The sequence below is a fragment of the Colletes latitarsis genome, unplaced genomic scaffold (assembly GCF_051014445.1).
Source record: "Colletes latitarsis isolate SP2378_abdomen unplaced genomic scaffold, iyColLati1 scaffold0002, whole genome shotgun sequence".
NCBI classification, from domain to species: Eukaryota; Metazoa; Arthropoda; class Insecta; order Hymenoptera; family Colletidae; genus Colletes; species Colletes latitarsis.
The window spans coordinates 26,727,202-26,732,516 of NW_027488365.1; positions in this window are offsets into that span (position 1 = coordinate 26,727,202).

A 5,315-nucleotide genomic window follows, 5' to 3' on the forward strand; every position below is an offset into this window, starting at 1 on the left:
ATGACCTCCGCTATATTGCGGAGGTCCGCCTGCTTGGGGAGATGTTTCATCCCCGGACCCAACTTTTTTGGGTCCACGAATATACCCCTAGGTCTTCTCGGCCCAGGGCCCTTCCGCTTCCGCTTACCGGGTTCAAAACCCTCTTCGCCTGAGTCGGCGCTCGAATGACGAGGCGCCCACTCGTCGCCGTCCTCGGACTCGCCGTCGAGAAGGGTGAAAGTCTCCCCGATGCTCGGCGTCGTCCCCTCGGCATCATGCCTTTTGCAGGGAGGAGATTCCCTCCCAGCCTTACGCCACTCTGCGACATTTAGCCGCTCCAGGCTGACTCTAGGGGCGGGGCTGGCTCTCAGAAGGCCAACCTCACCCTCCAGGCGGATCCCCGGCGGAGGATTTACTACCTCCACACACCTGACCGCGGGTTTCACCCCACCAGGATGTGGTCCATTTGTTCCATTGCCGATTGCCGATTCGTGTGCCAGTCCGTTATCAATGTTGCCAGTCCTTTCATTGTTAAATTGATTAAGTTCCATAATTTATCCCACGAGAGTGGTCGGAAAATAGGTCACCCCAGGCAGAGCCGCCTTGCCTCGGGAAGCCTAATACTCCGGGGGTTCGGCAGGTGCCCCCGGAGGTGGTCGCTAGGGATTGGGCCTTCTCTCCCAACCATGCATCCCATCGCCGCGCACCATAACTTAGGATTAGAGGGTAATTTATAGAGTTACCATCCTCACGGCCCAGGCGGTTAAGCCAAGGCCCCCGTTCCTCCTGCCGTCACGTACCATTCACAAAACCAAAAATGGAGTTGTGAATGGGTCGTTGCGACGACCAACAGGAGGCTTACGGTGTGATTAGCATCAGGTACCTCGGGGTCGCTACGCCCCGTACTGCGCCGGACACCTGGCCGGACACAGCCCCTGAGGGGGGATAATCCCAGACCTATCCCAGACCTAACTTGCGTTATCCTCTAAAATAGTGATCGAAACCAGGTTTAATTGACTGTTTCAGTGTGGTACCACACTACAACGTGATCCAAACCAGAAAAAAAAAAACCAGGATCTGTTCAACAAGTATGTGAAAAACGCGAAAGTTTGAGCCTGATGAGGGCAAATCCCAGACCTATCCCAGACCTAACATGCGTTATCCTCTAAAATATTGATCGAAACCAGGTTTAATTGACTGCTTCAGCGTGGTACCACAGTAGTACGTGATACAATCCAGAAACAGCCCAGGATCTAGCCATGAAGTATGAGAAATATGCGAAAGTATGAGCCTGCTGAGGGCAAATCCTAGACCTAACCCAAACCTAACATGCGTTATCCTCAAAAATATTTATCAAGACCAGGTTTAATTGAATGTTTCAGTGCGGTGCCACTTTACTACGTGATCCAAAGCAGAAAAAACCGTCGATCAGGTCAACATGTATGTTAAAACTGCGAAAGTATGACCCTGATGAGGGCAAATCCCAGGCCTACCCTAGACCTAACTTGCGTTATCCTCTAAAATATTGATCGAAACCAGGTTTAATCGACTGTTTCAGTGTGGTACCACATTACTATGTGATCCAAACCAGAAAATAACCCAGGATCTGTTCAACGAGTATGTGAAGTGTGCGAAAGTATGAGTCTGATGAGGTCAAATCCCAGACCTATCCCAGACCTAACTTGCGTTGTCCTCTAAGATATTGATGGAAACCAGGTTCAATTGACAGTTTCAGTGTTGTACTTCATTACTACGTGATGCAATCCAGAAAAAGCCCAGGATCTAGCCATCAAGTATGAGAAATATGCGAAAGAACGAGCCTGATGAGAGCAAATCCCAGACCTAACGTAGACCTAACATGAATTATTCTCTAAAATATTGATCGAAACCAGGTTTAATCGACTGTTTCAGTGTGGTACCACATTACTATGTGATCCAAACGAGAAAGTAACCCAGGATCTGTTCAACGAGTATGTGAAGTGTGCGAAAGTATGAGTCTAATGAGTGAAAATCCCAGGCCTAACCTAGACCTAACAAGCGTTATCCTCAAAAATATTGATCGAAACCTGGTTTAATCGACTGTTTCAGTGTGGTACCACATTACTATGTGATCCAAACGAGAAAGTAACCCAGGATCTGTTCAACGAGTATGTGAAGAAAGCGAAAGTATGAGCCTGATGAGGGCAAATCCCAGACCTATCCCAGACCTAACTTGCGTTATCCTCTAAAATATTGATCCAAACCAGGTTTAATGGACTGTTTCAGTGTGGTACCACACTACTACGTGATACAAACCAGAAAAAACCCAGGATCTGTTCAACAAGTATGAGAGAAACGCGAAAGTATGAGCCTGATGAGGGCGAATCCCAGACCTATGCCAGACCTAACATGCGTTATCCTCTAAAATATTGATCGAAACCAGGTTTAATTGACTGCTTCAGCGTGGTACCACAGTACTACGTGATACAATCCAGAAACAGCCCAGGATCTAGCCATGAAGTATGAGAAATATGCGAAAGTATGAGCCTGCTGAGGGCAAATCCTAGACCTAACCCAAACCTAACATGCGTTATCCTCAAAAATATTTATCAAGACCAGGTTTAATTGAATGTTTCAGTGTGGTGCCACTTTACTACGTGATCCAAAGCAGAAAAAACCGTCGATCAGGTCAACATGTATGTTAAAACTGCGAAAGTATGACCCTGATGAGGGCAAATCCCAGGCCTACCCTAGACCTAACTTGCGTTATCCTCTAAAATATTGATCGAAACCAGGTTTAATTCGCTGTTTCAGCGTGGTACCACATTACTACGTCATACAATCCAGAAACAGCCCAGGATCTAGCCATCAAGTATGAGAAATATGCGAAAGAATGAGCCTGATGAGAGCAAATCCCAGACCTAACCTAGACCTAACATGAATTATTCTCTGAAATATTGATCATAACCAGGTTTAATCGACTGTTTCAGTGTGGTACCACATTACTACGTGATCCAAACCAGAAAAAACCCAGGATCCGTTCAACAAGTATGTGAAGAATGCGAAAGTATGAGTCTGATGAGTGAAAATCCCAGGCCTAACCTAGACCTAACATGCGTTATCCTCAATAATATTGATCGAAACCTGGTTTAATCGACTGTTTCAGTGTGGTACCACATTACTATGTGATCCAAACCAGAAAATAACCCAGGATCTGTTCAACGAGTATGTGAAGTGTGCGAAAGTATGAGTCTGATGAGGTCAAATCCCAGACCAATCCCAGACTTAACTTGCGTTATCCTCTAAGATATTGATCGAAACCAGGTTTAATGGACTGTTTCAGTGTGGTACCACTTTACTACGTGATCCAAAGCAGAAAAAACCCTCGATCAGGTCAACATGTATGTTAAAACTGCGAAAGTATGACCCTGATCAGGGCAAATCCCAGGCCTAACCTAGACCTAACATGCGCTGTCCTCTAAAATATTGATGGAAACCAGGTTTAATTGACTGTTTCAGTGTTGTACTTCATTACTACGTGATCCACTCCAGAAAAAACCCAGGATCTGTTCAACGAGTATGTGAAGTGTGCGTAGGTATGAGTCTGATGAGGGCAAATCCCAGACCTATCCCAGACCTAACTTGCGTTATCCACTAAAATATTGATCGAAACCAGGTTTAACCGACTGTTTCAGTGTGGAACCACATTACTACGTGATCCAAACCAGAAAAAACCCAGTTTCAGTTCAACAAGTATGTGAAGAATGCGAAAGTATGAGTCTGATGAGTGAAAATCCCAGGCCTAACCTAGACCTAACATGCGTTATCCTCTGAACAATTGATCCAAACCAGGTTTAATGGACTGTTTCAGTGTGGTACCACACTACTACGTGATACAAACCAGAGAAAACCCAGCATCCGTTCAACAAGTATGTGAAGAATGCGAAAGTATGAGTCTGATGAGTGAAAATCCCAGGCCTAACCTAGACCTAACATGCGTTATCCTCAAAAATATTGATCGAAACCTGGTTTAATCGACTGTTTCAGTGTGGTACCACATTACTATGTGATCCAAACCAGAAAATAACCCAGGATCTGTTCAACGAGTATGTGAAGTGTGCGAAAGTATGAGTCTGATAGGGCAAATCCCAGACCTATCCCAGACCTAACACGCGTTATCCTCTAAAATATTTATCAAGACCAGATTTAATTGATTGTTTCAGTGTGGACCCACATAACTACGTGATCCAAACCAGAAAAAACCCAGGATCCGTTCAACAAGTATGTGAAGAATGCGAATGTATGAGTCTGATCAGTGAAAATCTCAGGCCTTACCTAGACCTAACTTGCGTTGTCCTCTAAAATATTGATGGAAACCAGGTTTCATTGACTGTTTCAGTGTGGTACTACATTACTACGTGATGCAATCCAGAAAAAGCTCAGGATCTAGCCATCAAGTATGAGAAATATGCGAAAGAATGAGCCTGATGAGAGCAAATCCCAGACCTATCCCAGACCTAACTTGCGTTATCCTCCAAAATATTTATCAAGGCCAGGTTTAATTGAATGTTTCAGTGTGGTACCACATTACTATGTGATCCAAACCAGAAAATAATGCAGGATCTGTTCAACGAGTATGTGAAGTGTGCGAAAGTATGAGTCTGATGGGGGCAAATCCCAGACCTATCCCGGACCTAACATGCGTTATCCTCTAAAATATTTATCAAGACCAGGTTTAATTCCCCTCAGGGGCTGCCAGCCTTTCAGCTGCAGTACGGGCTTAACGAACCCGGGGTACCCGAGTCATACACACACCGTAAGCCTCCTGTTGGTCGTCACAACGACCCATTCACAATTCCCTATTGGTTTTGTGAATGGTACGTGACGGCAGGAGGAACGGGGGTCTTGGCTTAACCGCCTGGGCCACGAGTATGGCGACTCTATAAAATCGCCCTCCAATCCTAAGCTATGGTGCGCGGCGATGGGATGCATGGTTGGGGGAGAAGGCCCAATCCCAAGCGACCACCTCCGGGGAACCTGCCGAACCCCCGGAGTATATAGGCTTACCCGGGTAAGGCGGCTCTGCCCGGGCGGACCTTTTCTTCCGACCTGCTCGTGGGAATATTATGGAGTTCAATATTAAAACGGGGATGGGACGGGGTAAGTCAGAGGGGGAGGACGAAGGCGGTGTTGGGACTGGAGTGACGGCGCTCGCGCCGCCTCCAGCGCCTGGCCCGGCTTCGTGGAAGGTGGAGGAGGACGACGAGACTGCGTCAGTCTCGTCCTTCTCCTCCACCAGGAGCCTCATAGGCTCTAAGAGGAAGAGGACGGGGCAGGCCGTCGTCGAGGTGGGCGGG